General features: G+C 42.5%; 1 protein-coding gene across 2 annotated transcripts in view; it reads left to right on the plus strand.

The window, feature by feature from the left end:
• The first annotated feature begins 11,532 nt into the window (after window positions 1–11,532).
• Window positions 11,533–21,445, plus strand: part of WWP1 (WW domain containing E3 ubiquitin protein ligase 1) — a 156,940-nt gene continuing 147,027 nt past the window's right edge. The window contains exon 1 of one of the 2 annotated variants that reach the window (XM_039521644.1): window positions 11,533–11,654. The gene's annotated coding sequence lies outside the window, so the exon portion shown is untranslated. The remainder of the gene's footprint in view (window positions 11,655–21,445) is intronic. The other variant, XM_039521645.1, reaches the window with a different exon arrangement.

Here is a 21,445-nt window from a genome sequence, read left to right on the forward strand (position 1 = left end):
GACTCCTGCAGGGCCAGCCAATTCCCTGCCTGTATAGTATTCAAGTAAGCAACCGGCTCCTGGAATGCCACGGCAGGGTAAATTGGATTTTTTTCCTCATTTGGAAGGGATTGGTGAAGAGAGAGTAGCATAGCACATTGATTTTGAGTTTCATTGTCTTTCACTCCTTCTCATAAAGGCCAACGTAAGTCTTGCCTCTAGATTCTAGAGGAAAAATTGGGAAAAAAACAAAACTATGCACCACTCAGTTGTGCTTCCACCTCATGTCATTCCCATATGCTAAATGCTACTCCTCTTTCAAGAGCACCCTGAGCAAAGTGTAACAGGAAAGAGACATGTGGAAAATGACTTTGCTGACTTCACTTGTGACCCCAGTGGTCCTTCCTTCTCTCTTTAACCTTGCCTACCTTATTTCTCATCTTCCCTCCCCAGATAAGCTATACAGACCTATCCCTGAGGCTGTGTTCATAATCAAGTCCTTAGTACACACCACTCAGATCAGCAGTGGTGCAAGCAGAATTCATTTCTTACCAGTACACTGTACTCATGGGAGGGACGCAAAGGGGAGGCATGTGACCTCCCCACCCTGCCCCCAACCCGGGGCCCTCATGCTCTCCCTGTCCCCTTCCCATGATCCATCTCATGTTACCTGGGGATGGAGTCTTTCCTCCTGCTGTGCCGGAGACTTCTGAACCACAGGGCTTTCTAGAACCACAACAACGAAAGGAGCAGAACGTGGGGTTGCTGGGCGGCCCCACACTGGCAGCTCCTCTGGCACAGCTGTACCGCCCTCAGCCCTTTCACGCAGCTGCGCCTGCTGAGTCCTGTCTGGGATCTGTACAGCAGCCCTGCCAGAGGACGGTGCCCTGTCCTCCAGCGGGACTTCTGTACAGACCCCAGACAGGAGATGCAGCTGCGTGGAAGAGCTAGGGGCAGTACAGCTGCACCAGAGGAGCTGCCAGCGGCCACATGTTCTACTCCTCCTGTGTCTTTCCAGTACAAAATACTGGCTATAAATATCTTACTGCTATGGTGTACCGGATTGTACCGCCGTACTTACACCACTGCAGCTCAGTGACTCACTCAATGCTTTGTGGAGAGCCAATGGAAAGGTTCCCAGAGGGCATGCATACACACTCACACACACTGTGTGCATGACTAACCTCACTTTTTAAAAAAACAACCCTATTCAAGATAATCTGCTATTTGTGTCCCTAAAATACATTTACATGTGGGGATTTAGTCTTGTGCAAGGTTTCTGAAAATTTGGCAAAGCCACTTGTCTAAAGTATCACATCAAGTCAGTGAAAGAACTATAGAGAAACTCAGATTTTCTGACCACTAGTCATGGACTTTAACCTCCAGACAATATTCCCTCGTTATGATCCAAATGGCAGACAGAAGAGCGGACAGCTGATTTAATTATGATGTCATCACCATACTAGTGAGGAAGGCACAACCCTAAGTGATATATAGTAGAAGAAGGGAGAATACAGGAGACAGAAGAGCAGCTCTATTTCAAATGTTATGTCTCATTTATATATATGCACTGATTGTGAATCTTACATATTTTAAACTGAAAACAGTAATTTTGCAAGGATACCTTTAAATAGATGTAATGAATGTTCAAATATTGTTCCAAGTAAATCTGATTGAAAATATCACCACAATCTAGTAGAGACTACCCATAAGATTGCATAGTTGAAGAAAAATGTATGAGCAGTGCCTCTGTAGAAGTCACAGCAAGAAAGTTCTATTTTCACTATTTAAAAATAACAAAACATTTTCCTAAGATTGTCTATTTTGCCTAATAAAATATTTTAAAAACTTTATATATGCTTTTAAAGTATATGTAAAGTTAACAGTGACCTTCATTAAAACATTTATAAGATATCTTCCCAAGATTACTAGTAAACATGACAAAATATTTAACAAGTCAAAAGTTGAACTCTGATTCCTGAGTCAAACATTCTCTAATCCCTTTTGGTATTAACAGCTTCAGAGAACATAGCAAGATCTTTTCACTAAGATTACTCTATATTGGCAAATAAGGGTATTAGTTAAACTTCTAAATTTTAAGAATTACATATATTTAAATTATACATAAAAATGCATAATCCACACTGACAAAATAGGACCTTATTCATATTTGATGAATAAGGCCTGTAATAGACTATCAAGATCTGCAGAGAGCTAAAGGTTTATCTTACTGGCTCATCTGGCAGCTACATTAAGTTGGTCTCATGAGCTCCATTCAGAAGGAAAAGAAGTGAAGAGTTATTAATGCAAGAGAGGGGCTAGGGGTTAGGAAAGGAAGTCTTCCAGGGAAAAAACCCTGTAAATAGCCACCTCACAAGTAAGCTCACACTAAGATTTATACTTATTGTTCTTAAGCATAAAGGGAAATCCTGGTGTGAGTTTTGAACATTCATCTAGTGTGTATGTGTTCAGCATTCAAAGCAGGGCTGGCCCTCAGCCTTTTTACAGTGACCTATCATTAGGATATTTAATACAAAATATGCATTACTGTAATGTTAAGGTAATTTTAAACCTTCAAAATACAAAAGTTAAGGGACCAGTCTTGGACCACGAAAAGAAGAAGGCAAAAGTGACTTTGACCTTTTTGCAGCTCTCCAGTTCTGGGCTACTCTAATGTAAACTCAGCAGCCTATAGACCCAAGGGGCCATTCCAGCAACCAGGATCACCAGAGAGGAGAAATGCTCTGATCTTTGCCCCCAATAATAGCCCCTGTGCTCAAGGAACAGAGGGCGAGAGGTAGCATAGAGAGACTGCCAACCTCCATGCCATCTGGCGAATGCTCCTGTACTGCAAGAATATTCGCTGGTTAGATCTGCTGTGTTTTCAGCTGTGTTGCACTGCCGAAACAACTTAAAGCAAGCGAAAGGACAGGTAACCTAGCACAGAACAACAGGACTGCGATTCCCTGATTGGAGCCTTTGGTATTTTTTTTTAATTGCAGTATCACCTAAAGTGCCATCAGTTATATAATGGCGTTTTTCAGCTTACACTGACCACTTACTAAAGAGGTGGACGCTCTTTGCTATGGCAATTTTACCTCCCAATAATCAGTGCTCCAATCAAAAAACACAGGGAGGTAGGGTGTAGATGAGAGGAGGGAAACAATATTTGTCCTGGAATAACTGTTGTAAGTGTATTTATAGGACCCTCTTTGCCAGTGGAGAGAGGCTGACCAGGCTCACCAACAGCTGAGTACTCCTTACTAAGAGCAGAAGCAAGGGGAGAATGAGAACTACATTAAGTAGCATCATCAAGAATTAGGACAGAAAATTAATGTACTAAACTTTAAAGAGTGTCTCACTGTCTACCTTGCAGGGTTCCAAAGGAGAGCCGATCTATGCTACTTTAAGTGTTAAAACAAGTTATTGGAAGAAGATTCTGTTAGACTTTGTCTGCATTTCAAATACAGCCATGTAAAAGGACCTACCTGTTGAATTTAGAAAGGTCCTTGGACTACTGTATTTAAAAGTAATCAAATATGTTTGTACCATCTCACATTTTAATGAATGTGGACTGGTTTGTACGTGATTTAGTTTGACAAAAACAAAGCGTTATCTCTACTGCTGCCAACAGATATCCTGTCAGCTCAAACTCCTGCTTCTAAAGCATAACCCCAAGCTGTTTTCTCATTGTTTCAGGATCTGGCACACAATCCCTCTAGCCTTACATGGGGGAAAAAAACCCAACTTGCAAATTCATTGCTGCTTCATTAGTACACCCACCGTGAACAGCAAATCTGAAATACTGCACCACTCAGTGGATTTGAATTTGGTGTATTCTCTAAGCATAACACCATTTGGGGGAAGAGATATTTGAGGAAAAGAGACTATAGATGCACACAACCAAAAAGCTACCACTTACTTCTAATGTAAGAAAGAAGACATTAGAAGATATTCTGATTTGTAATGCACTTGTATATAGTTCTATAGGTCTGATTTCAGCTACAATAGTTGTTAAATCTGGAAGAGATAAATAGCAAGTTAATGAAATTCAGATACAATACTGAAAGGTGTTACAATCAACAGTGAAGATGGGGGAAAAATACAAGAGCTCTACTGAGACGGAGGTTAGAACTATAGCCAAAAACCAACAACTATCCTGCATTTTTCCAGGAAAATGTATAATATGTCTGAGGAAGAATTATGTGAAGCACAGATTTTCAATGGGAGGGAGCTATTTAGAAAAGTGTAAAGTGCAAAAAGGCCCAAGTGGCAATACTGCACAAAACAAATCGGACGAGTCTGCAGTGTGATGAGGTGGTAGAAAAGCAATGAATAGAGAAAATGACTGAACTGGGTGTTGTATCTTTAATATTCCGTGAGCTCTGAGTAACAAGCCTCTGCTGGAAATGAACCTTTATAGAACTTCATTGGAGAAATCGTCACTTTAACTTTGTTAAACACTGCTTTTTATAATTAAATTTCACACAACTGGAAAAAGAGGTAAGCATGATATATCAAACAGACAGTAGCACTTAAAACTTAATTATACTGGATCCCAAACCCCAACCAAAAAACAAACATAGCATACTTGTCTTTAGCTGGCAATCCTCAAATCAGGTGAAATGTATTAGCTTGCATTTTGTTTGATTAAAGACTGAAAGATTTCACCTCTGATATATTAACAGCACACAATAGGAAAGTTCAGCAATCATGCTTCCCCTCTTCTTTCTGGAGGAGTCCTACAGAATTGGATAGATGAAATCCCTTGTACAGAATTTTTGAACCATCCTATAGAATGAGAAGATTATAACTTTACCACAGTATTATATGGGATGGTTCAAAAATTCAAGAAACTAGATTTTATTCTTTATTAAATTCTATAGGTTTTTACAGTAATTTCTGTAGACTCCTACTGGTTTCATCTCTATTACATTCTAGAAGACATTTCCATAACAGAGTTTCTGATCAATAACACAGTCTGAGATAAAAGAATGTGATCGTTCCCTCATCCTGGTGTTTACCGCATGCAGAGAAGAACTGAGTTGTTCACTGAAGTGAAAAGGAGCAGTTCTGTTCCAAGAAACAGTCACACAATGCCCATTCTAGAGACATTTCAAAATTGCCTCGGGACATAGGCGCCAACTCCATGCAGAGCACCCATGGGAAAAAAAAAACTGGTGGCTGCTGAGCACCCACTGGTAGCTCTCTGTGGCCCCACCCCCCTGCTCCAACTCACCTCCACCTCTGCCATGAGCATGCCGCCGCGGCCTGCTTCTCCTCCCTCCCAGCCCTTGCGCCGTAACACAGGTGATTCATGGGGCAGGGAGGAGGGGGAATGCCGCATGCGGGGAGAGGTGGGGCCGGGGCAGGGATTTGGGGAAGGGATCCAATAGGGGCAGGGAGGGGGTGGAGTTAGCATGGGGACTTTGGGGATGGGATTAGAATGGGGGCAGGGGATGGGGTGGGGCTGAGGTGGAGTCAGGGTAGGGCCAGGAGTTGTGCAGGCACTCACCAGCGCCGGAGAAAGTTGGTGTTACTGCCTGTGGGGGAGGAATATCAATTTCTTTGCTGATGGGAAAGAGGGCCAGGACCATGGTCTTCTGGGTGGTCATTTCAATGTGGTAATCTTGCTTCTCCTTTCTGTGCTCTTGATATGTTATCATGGAGTATGAAAACAGAATGTTATAGTTTTTTGGAAGGAGAGAGAAAAATGTTCATGTGATGGGTTAGGTCACAGAGACCCCCTTGGGACTGTCACCTAATGTGCTGAGACTACCTCTGAGCCCATTTTCCCAGCAGCTTGGGACTTTAGTACCCTGTCTTGTTGAGCCAGACACACTAGCCTGCTGCAAACACAGACCCAGGTCTGAACCGTGTCCCTCAAAAGCTGCAGACTTAACTGAAAACAGATTAAGAAATGCTCCTGTCTATAGCACCCAGATACCCAGCTCCCAATGGGATCCAAACCCCAAATAAATCCATTTTACTCTGTAGAAAGCTTATACAGGGTAAACTCATAAATTGTCCACCCTCTATAACACTAATAGAGAGATATGCACAGCTGTTTGCTCCACCGGGTATTAATTAACTGTGGGTTAATTAATAAATAAAAGTGATTTTATTAAGTATAACAAATAGGATTTAAGTGGTTCCAAGTAATAACAGACAGAACAAAGTAAGTTACCAAGCAAAGTAAAACAAAACACATGCAAGTCTAGGCCTAATACATTAAGAAACTGATTACAAATGAAATCTCACCCTCAGAGATATTCCAATAAGCTTCTTTAACAGACTGGAAACCTTCATAGTCTGGGCCCAATCTTCTCCCCTGGTACAATCCGTGTTCCAGCTCAGGTGGTAGCTAGGGGATTTCTCATGACTGGACCCCCTTGTTCTGTTCCACCCCCTTATATACCTTTGGCACAAGTGGGAATCTTTTGTCTCTTTGGGTCCCTGCCCCTCCTTCTAAATGGAAAAGCACCAGGTTTAAGATGGATTCCACTACCAGGTGACATGGTCACATGTCCTATGAGACCCGAAGCCTTCATTCTTCCTGGCCTGACTCACAGGAAGGCTTGCAAGTAAACAAAACCATCTACAGTCAATTGTCCTAGTTGATGGGAGCCATCAAGATTCTAAATCACCATTAATGGCCCACACTTTGCTTAATTACACTAGGACTTCAGAGTTATATTTTATGTTCCTCATTTCAGATACAAGAATGATACATTCATACAAATAGGATGACCACACACAGTATATTATAAGCTTTGTAATGATACCTTAACAAGAGACCTTTTGCATGAAGCATATTTCAGTTACATTATATTTACACTTATTAGCATATTTTCAAAAAAAACCTATCGAGTGCAACATCACAGTTCAATAATTTAATTTTGTTCAATCATTGGCAATCAAGGAGAGAGCTATGAGCCCATAAGAAAAGCAGCACATTACGTACTTATTTTGTATGTTCCTTGTTTGACTTTGAATTTCCCAAAGCTGTCAAGGCTATAGATACACAAAACCAGAGCTTGTTGGATAGGTTTAAATAAGCTTTTGAAGGGCTACCCTGACAACAATGTATACTGGAGGCCACTTTTGTAATATATATATTCCACCTATGTTTCGGAGTTGTATTTCAAATAAAACTGTGAGACAGCTGTACTCTATTATGAGGCTCTGAAATGTGGGTACATTTATAGTTACATGTCTAACCATGTAAAACTTATTTGACTTTAGCATTAGATATTTGTATATGTTCAACCCCAAAACTCAAAGTGAAACTTTAAAAACATTTGCAAATCAAAACTGAACCTGCAGATCAAAACCAGAGCTTCACCTAGCAATAGTTTTCAAGGTTCACAGATTGCAACTGCTCTCATTTTTAATGAGGAAACACAAGCAGCTCAGACTACAGGCAACAGCATGAAGTGTTTCATCTCCCTTCCATCAGCTGGGAGCACTGCATGCTGGAACCAGTAGTCTCTGTAGGCCACAGAACAATATAAAAATTAAAGATAACCTTAAAATGGGGAAAAATGAGGGATATTACATTTTTTACATCGGTATGAAGCATAATGAATTCCTGAATTTTTTTAGCTTGTTTTACATGTAAGGCTCCCAGCCTGCAAAACACTTTGCACACCTAACTTCACTTGCTACACAGAGTCTCAAAAACACATAGAAAAAAAATAAGTGGCATTCAGGTTATTTTTATACATCATATGAAAACAAAATATCACAAGCCGTAAGAGTTAATTAAACATCACTTTAAAGGCCACACATGGGCTATGCTTTGGCTGTATCTACAAACCAGAGTGTGGCAGATGTCCATGTAACAGGGAAAGGTGAAACTGGGGAAGGGGTAGACAGGAGAAACCCAGAACTGTGCATAAAGTCTTATTCCAAATCAAAACATTCCCTGTGTTACAAAGGGCTAGGACAAGGCAGCCTACCAACAATACTATTTGTATGTGCTACTAAGTGTATTATACGTGTGTGAACAATTTGGCCTGTTTACACTAGATTGTAAACTCCATGAGGCAAGGGTGGTATTTTATTATTTTTGAACACTGAACATAACTGCTGCTATTAGCAATAGAGCAAGCCACCACCCAGGAGAAAACCCCAGGGGTAAAACAAAGCAGAGGTTTGGTAACAGAACCTACTGAATTAAGATAGAGAAGAACAACTTATTTGTAGGGTGGCCCAGGATAGAGGACTCTGGAGATCTGTTGTTGGCGGACCATATCCCGACTGGGGTGACGGGCATGAATGAATGAATGACACACTACAGAGCTAGCATTTTCCTTCCTTTACCAGTCCTTATGTTTTTGAAAGTAAAGATATAGGTACTCTTACTTGGTGAGTATTTCTCTTGCTGGTTAGTTTCCTCAGGAGCTAAAAAACATTAACACTGCTGGCCATGAACTCCATTTTAGGCCATGGCAGGCAGTCTAGGTTTTGAGTACTGCCATTTATACCCACCCACAGAACAATCTGCTGCTAGGAATGAAACACTGCAACTTCCCATTGAGGAGTAAGAAATTCCTAAATATTTCCCTTTTTCCCTATAGTCGGATGTTGTTCTTCATGACCTTCTGCTTTCAATTGAAAAATATATTTTTTAAAATTACACCACCACAAACATGAAAAAGGAGCAAAAAGTTATTAGCCAAAACCAGAAAGGGGTGGGGCCAATGGACTATAAAGTTAGTCTCCAACTACAAGTCAGTCAGTCAAGTATATGACGAATGCTGGGAAATAAATTGAGGAAACATAAATACAATAAACTCACTCATGCTCTTAGTGTCAAAATGTGGGTAAAAGAGTTAAGAGAAAAGGAAGGACTAGAGGAGATTAAAATCTATAGTTATAGGACACTAAATTATACTCAGAAAATAATCTCTGGACGTTGATTTAGAATTATATAATAAAATAAAGGGAAAGAAAGCCATCCTATATATGACAGATAAAGTTTGAGCTTATGTAATGGTAAATGGAATATGAATATGTATTGGTGGATCTAAAGATGAAAAAACAAGAGTGGTTGTAGCCTTTTGCATCCCTGAGAGTGAAATTAAGAAATCTAAGAGAACATCTAATTTTGTAGCCATTATGACAGCAAAATTGCTGGGAATAATGTTAACATTAAACTGGATCTGGGACATAAGGGCTACTTTAGCTTTTATCTTTTTGGATTATTAAATATACTGGTAATTAAAAGAGTTATCTCAGAAAGCAGGAATGATCTAATAAATAAGATATTGTTTTTGACAACAGAATTAGTACATTCAGGCATGTATATAGTTCTAACAGGGATTCCAGCACAAGCTGGGATATCTGGCAATGAAATGGCAAATAGAGAAGCAAAAAAACGCTTTAGAGAATGGAGAAATTGATATTAAGATTCCATTGAGTAACTAAGAATTAAAAATTTAGTTAAAAGGGATTAAACTAAAAAAAAGGAATGGCAAGAATTGTGGACCAAGGGGAAAAGAGGAAGACTATGCTATGAAGTATGGCGCAACATAGAGGATAATACACTACGAAAGAACCAGTGACGTACTCATATTTAGACTGCTAACTGGTCACTGTTGTTTGAATAATAATATTTACTGAATAGACACAAAGATGGGTTATGTAACACAGGTAAAGGCACCACTGATCACATGATATGGGAATGGAAGCAGTGTTCGCAGAAAGGCTCTTTATGAAACATTTAGATGCTCTCAGGTGATAGAATATACTACGAGGGATTTAGTGAGACTATTGGAAAAAAAACTTTTTTTTTAAGGATTTAGAGCAGAGTAAGAGAGTGTATTGGCATGAATGTACAGGGAATACAGCAGCTGGCAGTAATATACTCAGTAGATGAGCCTGCTTTGCTATAAAGCAGTGGTTCTCAAAGCTGGTCCACCGCTTGTTCAGGGAAAGCCCCTGGTGGACCGAGCCAGTTTGTTTACCTGCTGTGTCTGTGGGTTCAGCCGATCATGGCTCCCATTGGCCGCAGTTCGCAGATCGGAAAGTTGCCTGCTACTTTCTTTAACATAAGGCTGGGATTTATAAAAGGATAGCCATAGTTCCTGAACTTTGTAAGTCAAATCAATTTATTACGTTTTTAAGTAAAGTTTGCTATTTTTTACTGCCTACAACAGATTTCTGAGTTTGAGTCTACAGCCCACATCTCCCATGCTACAATTACTGTGTAAAAATTCATATAAATACCCACTATTTTTAGTTTACAGAAACTCCTACCACTGTATCTGGTTAAGAGAGACCCCATTCTATCATCTAGAAAAGCTTAGTTGAAAACATTTCTTAAAGGTGAACAGCAAATGATTTTTTTTAACAGTCTGTAGCTTATTTTTCCAATTGAGTCCTCATAATGCCTAAAAAGAATCTTAAAAGTGTTTTTTGTAAACTGAGAAATGACAAATGTCTAATGGTAAATGCTGGGGCCAGGGTCTTGTTCCTTACTTTAAAGAGCAGGGTGTCAAATCTCTAATGAATGAGTCCATTCCAAAGGCCTTATCTAAATACAAAAGTTAAAGTGGTACAATCTTCTTCGCCACTGCAGGTGCAGTTCTATCAGTACATGTGCTTATATTAGTATAACTGCTTCCTTTAGGGGAAGTGGAATAAGCTGTACTGGTATAAGCACTCTTATGCCATAATAACTGCATCTGCACTGGGGTCTGTACTAGTATAACTATGGGGACTGTCTCTTTATTCTGTGTTTCTACGGTACCTACATAGCACAATCGTCTGGGGCTCTTAAGTGCCAGTCCCGTAATGCTTGGTAAAAAGTTAAACCCCTCAACCAAAATTGTAAACCTGGTACAAAATCTATGTGCAGACTAGGCCTAAGCTAAATCCAGTCCCTTCCTTTCCCTTGGGCTCAGCTTTCACTCTTCTGTGCTGTTACTAGTTCCCTAGTATCTTGCAGGGCAGTGAATAACTTTTCCTTTATATATAACCCCCTTAACCCCCACACACTCTAACATACCACAGCTGCTCCAGGCTCTCCTACAACAACCAAGCCCTATAATCACCGAGTGGGTGGAAGTGGCGATGGGGTTTAACCGTATCCAAGGGGCACGAAGGCAGAGGCAGGCAGCTATTACCTGGTGAACCAAGTACAGGGTACCAGGGCCCGCTGGCTTAATGCCTCGCCCAGCACAGAAGCTGCTTCGGTTCATTGCCTCTAAACGGCATCGCTGCCCATGCCACGCTCACCCCTCACCAACTGGACCCCGCCAGGGTGATCAGGACGAAACCCCCGGCCTCCAGCTCCCGTCTCTATAGATGTTGGTTCAGTTCGGGGCACTCAGTTGGTTCAACCCCTTGCAGCGTAAGCCCTCGCCCCTTCCTTTCGCGGGAGAGGTTGGCCTAGTCTCCCCCCCACCGTAGAGAAGTTGGTTCAGGCCGAGGAGGCAGAAGCTGCTGCTCCTACAAGTTCCTGTTCCCCTTGCGGGCGCGCGCAGAAGCGCGCGCTCAGGGTCCGGCTCGGTCGGCGCTGGCAGTTGGGGGCGCGCGACGGCTGGCGTGGGGGAGGGGGTTGTTGTGCGCGAGCCGCCGATGCCTCCGCCGTGAGATGGCATCATTCTGTGCGGCGGAGGGGTGAGGAGCCTCGGCGGAGAGGGGGCAGCGGCGGCTTTCGGGCCACGGTAAGGACACAAACAGGCTCTGGCAGAGCCGCTTCCCTGGGGGTCTGGCCTGACAGCCCGGCTGGGCGAGTAGACGGGCGGCTGCGGGGCCCCTTCTCGCCCGCTCTGGGAGAGGGACGCGGAGCGGACACTTTCTCCTCCCACCGCTGTGCGGGGGAGAGAGGGTGTCGCTGGGCCGACAGGCGCTGCCCCTGTCAGTGGGGACGCTCGGGTCAAAATGGCGAAGGGGAGCCGTACCAGGGCTGCCCCCCTTGGCCCCTGCTGGGAGCGCGGTGGGGGTGGCCGCTGGCCCCTGGGCTCCTGCACCGCTGGGAGTGTAGGGGGAGGGTCCCTGTGGTATCCTGTGTCAGGCGCGTAACCTTGTTTGTTCCTTTCCTGGGCCTGGCCATGGGGGTAGATGGGGCTGAGCCCTGACCCGAGTCCGTGCTGAGCGTATGGGACGCAGCAGGGCAGTCGCAGAGGCGGCCCTGGTCTCTTTACCTAGAGAGGTGAAAGAGGAGGAGAGGGCGATTGTTACATTTGTTGGCCTTCCCTCCGCGCCACCGGGGCAGGGGACGCCCCACACCTCTCCTGCGAAGGACTGTGACCCTGCAGCCTGTCTTCCCCGTCCTGCCCCCCACTGGCCCTGGAGATATAGGGCTCCCGTACAGCGCGTGATGGGGCTGGAGGGAGAGTTGTTGCTGTTAATGCCCAGGTTAGAAGTGCCTGGGAATCTTTCTGGTGCTGTTTAACGTCTGACTCGTTCAGTGGTTGATATTTTGATTTTAAAATCTCAGTAGTTTAACAGAACGTGCACCAATTAATTGCTTTTATTATAAATGCTATAGTGAGCTAATACAGCGTTCCACTTACTCCTTTCTGTATACCTATCTTTATTTTTAAAACAAAATAGGTATCAAAATTGAACTAAAATTTTCAAGGCATTCATCTTTCTGTACCACCCATTACACAAGCATTTAGTTAAAACAATCTAGCAGAATAGGATATGGACAAAAATAGTACATGAACTTGTTATAGAATGCTTAAATCTTTGACAAAGTTCTGCAAATACTGCCAAAAGTTATTTTCATATTTCAGTGGTGATCCTGTATTCCTATAGAACAGTGGTCCCCAATGTGGTGCCCGCTGGGGCATTTATGTGCGCCCACCTAGTGCCCAGCAGGGGAGAGAAGCCACATCCCCATGCCTGCTGGGGACAGAGTACTCCGGGGCTGCGGGCGCCAGTGTTCTCTGTCCTCCTGGCTTCTCTCTGCACTGTCCAGAACTGGCGCCAAAAAAACCCCAAAACCAAAACCAAAACAAACCAAAAAAACCCGCTCTGACTCTGCAGAATGGACAGAATGCTGCCCCATAGCATGTGCTGCCCCAGGCACGTGCTTGCTCCACTGGTGCCTGGAGCCGGCCCTGTAGGTGAGTAATTGTTGGCGCCCGCCACACTCTTCTGAAAACATGAATGTGCTACTGGCCACAAAAAGGTTGGGGACCACTGCTAGAAAATCACCAGAAGGGTATTCTTGGGCAGATATTCAGGTTACACAATTATACTACAATTAGCTCACTAGATTTTGCTGTCATATATTTAATGTAGTTAACATATGAATGGATGGATAGCACTTCTAATAAAAATAATTCAACCTTACATTTTGCTTGTTTAACATTTTTGTTAGGGAAGGAATAAATTGACTGTTGATGACCTGTTATAATTTTTCACAAACTCCGTGAGATTTTCATTAAATGGAATTTGATAACCTGAGTGACTCACGAGTGAGTTTAATCTACATATGAACTCAGTTAATGTATTTCAGTGTTCTACTAAATTATGATCAAATGGGGGGTGAGGGCTTGCACAGAATGAAAGCTTCTCATGGTTTATTTATTTATTTTTGGGGAGGAGGTGTCGGGTGCAAACACCTTTCAAAATCACAATAGCTTACTTCAACTCGTTCCTAAGACATGAGAGAATCAAAATATGTTATACTCCTGTTGCTTGTAAAACCAGCTGAATTTTTAGCACCTTTATGCCATTACCTCTCTTCCCCATGTGGTGGTGTATACAATACATTAGACTTTATTATAATGGTCTGATCCTGAAAATGCTGTTGGATACCGTAGTGCTTTGTGAGTCATTCCTATGCCCGGTAATGTTTTTAGGGTTATGCCATTATACACCTGAACATAATGTATATGTGTAAAGCTATTCATATGTGTAAGAGTTTGCTCCAAGTGGGCAGATGGTAGATCCTACAATCTGCCAATTGCGGGCCTCAGTTTGTATCTTTGAAGTTTAATGGATATTTTGAGGTAGTAAAAGTAATAGTTTTTAGAGTCTGACACTAAAAATATGTTAATGAAACAAATAAAATGTCAGCAAACTTGTACACCAATTTGAGACTACATTTAAAATTGTTGCCTGTTTTGTTGCCTGTGCTAGCAGGGCACTATGGAAGGATCCCAGAGAGAGGTAATCTGCTGCTCCCCAGATCCTGGAAGGAGTCATGGAGACATAGTAGTCCTGTTGTTCTCCACTAGCCTTGTCCTTAGCTGCTTTCCTGGCTCTGTGGAACACACTGAAAGAGGAGGGAGAAATACCTGCCTGTTTTGTTACCCCTCCTCCTCCTCCTCAGTGTTCCATGCATGAATGCTGAGTTGGAACACCGTCCCAATCACCTTCCTCCCTCTCTCTTGAAAAGAAAATGGTGGAGGCTGAGAGAGGTCCTCTTAACCTTTCCACTGTTTTTCTTATTGTGGCCAAACTAGAGGGCCAGGAGATGAGTCTTCCTCCCACTTCTTCGCTCTTTTCTCAAATAAATTAATAAACTTGTTTTAATATTTAGAAATTATTAAATTAAACAGACTTTACAAAATAAAAATGGATATAAATTTAGAACCAAAACTAGGTGTTGAGTGCTCCTTTAAGATATCTATCCTAAAACTAGGATGCAGAAAATGAAGCCAACAGAAAAGCAAAAAACTTAAAAAATCCAAACTGCTTAGTTGTCATTTCAGTACTTTACTTGACCAACTTGGTAAGCAAGTATGCCACTTTTCCATTCAAGCTGAAAACAAAACAATGCTTACACTAAAATATGAACTCTGTTAATAGGAATACTGTTACAGTGTTTTACTAGTATTACCTTAAAGTATGTAAATCTGTTTTAAAACCCAGCTGTACTGTGTGTAACTTTTTGCATGCCCGTCCTTCAAAGTCTCTCTCCCCCTTCCCTTGTTCTCCAGAAGTATCAGTCATGTTACTCAGTGTACTGTTAACCACTCTACTCTTTAACAACTGACATTTTCAGAAATTCAGAGATTTTCACTGGGTAGTTAAGACAGGGCTTGAAAAATGTAGTTGCCAGTAATAAATTGGAATTTTTCTGGGCCAAGTGGGATCCTAACCTATCAGCTTTTGCAAAATGTAACCTTTTAATTAATAAAAATTAGATTTCTAGCCCTCATGTTTGCTTATGCAACTGATGCAGTGCAGCCTTCCCAAGTTTGCGGACAGGCAGCACCTGTGCTATGGCTGCTGTTTACAGCTTTTCCAAACAGTGGAATGAAAGTAATAGAGCTGTGGTCAGTTTCACTAGTTTCATTGCTGGTCACAGTGTTCTAAATAGCAGCAATTAAACTAATAAGAATCCTGTCATTTTTACTCTGCTGCATTTTATGAAAGCCATAAATCAGAGCTGCTAAATTCATTCTATACAGGAGGCTGAATTCCATGTTTAATTATGATTAGTGGATCAGAATATAAATTTAGGACTATATATTATCTTTAATGCACAGCCAAACTCCCACAGATGGTTGTGGGAGATTTTCACAAAAAACCAACATGGAATGCAGCCCTGTGTAGTAAATAAACTTGTATTTTTATTTGTTTTTTTATTGTCATATTAAGTAAGAATGATTTTATACTCTCCTTTAGGATCACTACTGTGCTTGTTTTTTTTTTCCTGCCTTCATCATCCTTTCCTTTTCTGTTCCCTATCTTCCCTCATTTTTCTTCTCTATCTGATTCAGAATCCCACCCCATTTCTCTTCCTATCAGCTCAGCTGATCAGCAGTGGAATAGTTAATGCTGACTTCTAAAGTGCCATGATTGTTGTGCATTGGCATTAACTGCTGCATGTAACAAATGGCAGCAGGAGAATTCACATCTCAGTCATTATTTTGAGCTGTCTGCAGACTCTCAAAGGCAACACTGCATTAGTTACACTCAGGTCACATTTGGAAAGCCACCCCTTCACCCCCACCTCAAAAAATTTTTCTTCAGTGATGCATAGTTTTTTTTGTTTTGTTTTGTTTTTTATAAATTGTTATGACTTGTAAGCCTGCTATAAAAATCAGTGGTATTTTCAAGGGAGCACTGGCAAAGGTAGTGGACACTCCACCACATCATCTTGAGAGAAATGGGAAAGAAAGCTCCTTTTTCCTACCTGAAAAGCAGTACTCTAGGACAGTGGTTCTCAACCAGGGGCCTGGAGCTCTCTGGTGAGCCACAAGCAGGTTTTAGGGGGGCCATCAAGCAGGGCCAGCATTAGACTCACTGAGGCCTAGGGCAGAAAGCCAAAGCTCCACCACATGGGGCTGAAGCCCGAAGCCCTGCCAGGGCCCCAGGATTGTAGCCGAAGCCTGAGCAATGTAGCTTTGTGGGGGCTTCTGTGGCATGGGGCCCCAGGTAGTTGCCCTGCTTGATACCCCCTAATACTGGCCCTGGCTTTTATATGCAGAAAACAGTTATTGTGACACAGGTGGGCCGTGACATTTTTATTGCATGTTGGGGGGTGGGGGTGGGGGTTCAGAAAGAAAAAGGTTGAGACCCCTGCTCTAGGAGAGGTGTTCAGCAGCTAGTAGTCAAAGACCTATAGGAAAGGTGGAGTCTATAAGTATGCTTTGAGGGCATCTTCATAGGAATCCCAGCACCTTCCTCTTTCCCAGTAGCAAGGAGTGATTGGGCTTCTCTCCAGGACGTTGCCATTTGCCCTGCTAGATTGACAATTCCCTTCATCTTCTGTATCAGTCTCTGGCTAGTAGGTGTCTGTCATGTTTTTTAGACCTGTTTTAATATGTGACTTAATTAGAGTTTATCATTGCTTTTATGGCCAGATAAGGCAGAAACTGTTATTCCTAACAAATTAACTAAACCATATTTCAGTTTACCACCATGTCATAACCGTGAGTGTTTATCTATAAAACAGCACTACTGATTCCGGGGAAACTATCTGCACTCATACATAAGAGCACTACTGTTCTACTGAGAGAGAAGTGCTAGGATTAAGTGAAGAGGAAAAATTAGTGTTTTGAAAAAGATACTTGAGAGAAACCTTTTATCCTCCTATTACTTATGGATAATTAGTGTTTAGGAAGCTCAGGGCCAGATGGCATTTGACCGTAATTAATTAATTAGAGGAATAGGGTGACCACCTGTACCAGTGTGATCCCTGCAACTGTAGAAGTTTAACAACTTATCTGCACTCCCTCATTTACCCTTGTTTCAGATAAGCCCCTTCATCTGTTCTGTGCATTGTGAGGCACTGTAATTGTGGAAGCACCTTTTAGTTTCAGTAACGCACTGTTTTTTCAATTATAAAAGTTCCAACAAAATAAATCTGTAGTTCATGAACTGATATGCACTTTGCTGCAGAGTTTTTCTTCAAACTTAACTTTTCTGGATGAAACTACCATTATTAAGATATCAGTGATGCTCTTACAGAGAAGTTTGATTGAAAAACTTTCAAAAAAACCTGAAGTTAAGCATATGCTTGATAAAATTGTTTATTTGCTTTGTGGACTTTTTGTCGTCTGTCTCCCCCCGCCCCTCCGTTACTAGCATTTTTCTTGTTCCATGAAAGTATTCAGGAGACAGCCTTTCTGATGTTGCTTGTATTCCATGTTCAGCACTTGAGGCCTTGGTAAATTTAACTAGGCAGCAAGCAGAACACGACAATTTTTTTTCTGAACCACCCTCGATGCCTCTTTATTAGCAGAGAAGAAGTTGATTGCTGCCTCACAATTATGCCATCCTGATAGTCTTTTGACTCTTGTACCAGGATCAGCCACTACTATGGGTTCTCAAGACAAATTCATAGAATCATAGATTATCAGGGTTGGACGGGACCTCAAGAAGTCTTCTAGTCCAACCCCCTACTCAAAGCAGGACCAATCCCTAAATGGCCCCCTCAAGGATTGAACTCACAACCCTGGGTTTAGCAGTCCAATGCTCAAACCACTTTGGTGGCCTCAGAGTGTGGCCACCAACTCTTGCTGGTGGCTGCTCACACTTTTTCCTAAAATATTTAATTAGCTTTAGGAAAAACAAAAATATGCACATATACATGTCCCAATCATTGTAATTTATTTATTGCTAATTAGTAAGTCAGTTGTGAAAAGTGATATTACCAAACATACAAATATTGTTTTTCACAGCAGAATTACTTAGCCCTGGCAAGCCTGGGGACTAATTAAGCCCTGGATGGGTGACAGTGGGGGCCAGGGACGATGTGGGTGGCTGGTGGAGGCAGTGGGGGGGCTGGAGCCTGAAGCCCTGTTCCGGACAGAGCCCGAAGCCATGCGGCTGGAGCCTAGGGCCCACCATTGCACAACTGGAGCCTGAAGCCCTGCAGCCAGAGCCTGCCACCCTGCTGCCCCAGGGCTGAAGTCCGAAGCCTAAGTCCCAATGCTCCTGAGAAGGTGGGGAACCCACGGACTGCCTGCTCCTCCCGGGTTGTACTCCAGGTGTCTCCGGAGTGGGGCAGGGCCCAACCCCGGCTGGCGGCCCCAGCAATCAACACTAAGGCAGTGCATCTAGGAACAATGGGGGGGAGAGGCCGCTGCTTTGCTTACCACCCCCACATCACAGCCCAGAAGGCTGTGGCCGCAAGAAAACAGCATTTGAGAAATATTTCTAGAACTAGGTCCCTTTCCCTGGCTCCAGTTAGAGAAAAAACAGGAGTGGGCCAAAAAATTATTAAAATAATGAAGATTTCCACAAGTGAAAATATTGTTACTTTTTACTTGAGGGAGAAGCTAAATAAGAGGGGACATGATAGAAGTATACAGAACAATGAGCGGAATAGAGACAGTACATTGTCCATGTTTCCTTACTTTTCTCATAGAACTTTGAAAAAGGGGTTAGTCAATGAAATTGAAAAGCAGCTAACTTTAAATTGTTTTATGTAACCTGTGAAACTCATTGCTACAAGATATTATTGAGCTCAATAGACCTACTAGGGTTAAAAATAAGGATTAGACTTTTATATAGATAATGTGAGTTACATAAAATTTTAAATTTAAAAAAATTAGTAATATAGTGCCCTCCTGTTTCAGGGGATATGCCGGCCTCTTATGAGGAAGAAAATCTTTCCTGGGGCCAAGTTATTCCACAGTTGTACAGGATATCTTGCATTTCTGCTATCAGACAGCATTGATCTGATCTCTTATAGTGATTCCTGCATGTCACTGTTTAGCCCTGAAGTTAGTAATTTTTGTTTAAAAGCTGATAATTCAAAATGCTCTAAAATCCACATGCATATTCAGATTCATTTCCAAACTCACTCCACATAAGATCTGGGATACAGATATAGGAGTAAGTGTGGGATCATTTGGTCAAGAATTTCTTCATATATAACATCCCACATCCTCAATAAGTAGCTGATTTTAATGTTCAAAGTGCTCTAAAACCCTTCTGCATATGGAGTGTGTCTGCACGAAGCAAAGATGGTGGTTTGACCTTTTGATATAAATTAGGAATAACTTGGTCAAGGGATTCCTGAGATACTTCATCCTATCCCTCCTTCTCCTCACCGCCATATGAACTGTCTTTAATTTTCAAAGTGCTCTAAAGTTCATATGCCATAGAGAAATTGCCTTGAAAATTGGTATACAGAAGGAAGGGACTGGGATAGAGATTGTGGTGCAAATTTTGGTGTCTTTTGTTCAAGGAGTTTCTGAGACAGAGGTTCCCCTCATATTGAGCTGCTTTAAAATCTTCAGATTCTATAACTTTCTTAATGCAGAGCTAAAACCTAAGGTGGCTGATCATCATGTAGCGTATAGCTGGATTATGCCAAGTTTAGATACTCAATGGTAATTAGAACCAGTTTACACACATTTCAAAAGTTACTGTACTACAAATACTTCGGTATATCAGTGTGCATCTCTGCAAGCAATCTATGAGCCATTGCTTCCTCTGGAATATTTTTGAGTGATTCTCACTGAGCAATGTATTCACCTGGTGGCTCAGGGGAACGGGCATTGACTCTTGAACTGAATCCTCTCCTTGGGTAATATGCATGCTGTGCACATTAGTGCTCTCAAATTGCCTTTTGCTTGGTATAGGGCCACAGAGAGGCTCCTTTTGGAAGTGTGAGTGGTGTGTGCAATATTGAAAAGGTTAAGCACATCAGAAGTATACCCCCAATACTATCTGCCTGTCTGCCTAAGTGGCACTCTAGGACAGTTTGGGCAGTACTGCCTGGTGTGTGAAACTTGGTATGGTTGTGTGAGATGAGCTGTCATGGAAGGGACTACAATCCACAGAGAGGCTAGTGCAAGAGTCCCAGACAGGACAAATTAGTTCTATGCCAGGAGAGGTTCACTGAATTCCTGTCATGTCACACTAAGCATGATGGGCCAGGTCAGTACTGGGAGCTGGGAACGGGTATGATTGAATACCATAGGCACTCAATACTGAGGCCTGGTCTGCTCTACAAAGTTAGGCTGACATAAGTCCGCTTGTGTCTACCATGCTATTCATGTGTGTATGTTTAAACTTGTCTTCTGCCCATGTAAGTGGCCTATTACAGTGATGCAGTAACACTACCCCCCAAAGCGGTGCAGAGCCATGGTTGAGTGTGATGGTGTAGATGGAGTGTGAGTGTAGATGGTGCCTTAGTTGTGTTGACCCTAACAATCTTCCAGCACCGGTCCCTCAAGTACCCTGTCCCTGAGACAGTGACTCCTCTGGTCACTATTTGGAACTCCACTGCCCAGGGGCCCCAGAGTCCAGAAGTCCACTCACCCCTTTAAAATTCTTGTGTGTCTTTTGAAATGCCTTTTCCTCATTGCCCATCTTATAGAGCATATCTAGCAGCTCTCCTTTTGTTGTGTGGCTCCAGCTCCCCTGCTGACCATGCCAGCTCCACCTACACAGAAAGCTAATAGAGTTACTCCTGCCTGGAATAGGCGAGAAGTATTGGATCTGCTTGGCTTGTGAGGACAAGAGGCTCTGCAAGCACAGCTATGGACCAGCCATAGAAACATCATCATCTCTGAGCAGATTGCACAGAGGACGATGGCAAAGGGGCACAGCAGGGATCAGCAGCAGTGCAACATGAAAGCAAAAGAAGTCTGCTAATAATATCACAAAGCAAGGGACGGCAACAAGAAATGTGGTTCTGCCCTGCAGATCTGCTGCTTTTACAATGAACTGTGTGCTGTAGTTGGCAGTTAACCCACCAACGTTCACAAATAATGGTGGGTGCCTGAGAGGAACCCAAGATTGAGACCCCTGCCATGAACCACGGTGGTGGTGGTGGGTGGGTGGAAGTCAGCAGGGGACTTGAACCATGCTGCGAGCTAGGAACTATTTGACATTCTGCAGGAGTCTAGCCAGATGAGCCTACTGACAAAAGAGAAGGGAACTCAGGTAAGTGTATACATGCATTATTCCTTGCAATGTTTGTTTTTTTATTTTCCTTTCGCTCAAACTTCATTTGTTCCTTCACCTCCTTTCCCCATGCCTTTGTTTGCTATTTAAAAATGGCAGCATACGAATGGGTCAGGCAGTTCAA

The sequence above is a fragment of the Mauremys reevesii genome, linkage group 2, assembly GCF_016161935.1.
Source record: "Mauremys reevesii isolate NIE-2019 linkage group 2, ASM1616193v1, whole genome shotgun sequence".
Classification (NCBI taxonomy): domain Eukaryota; kingdom Metazoa; phylum Chordata; order Testudines; family Geoemydidae; genus Mauremys; species Mauremys reevesii.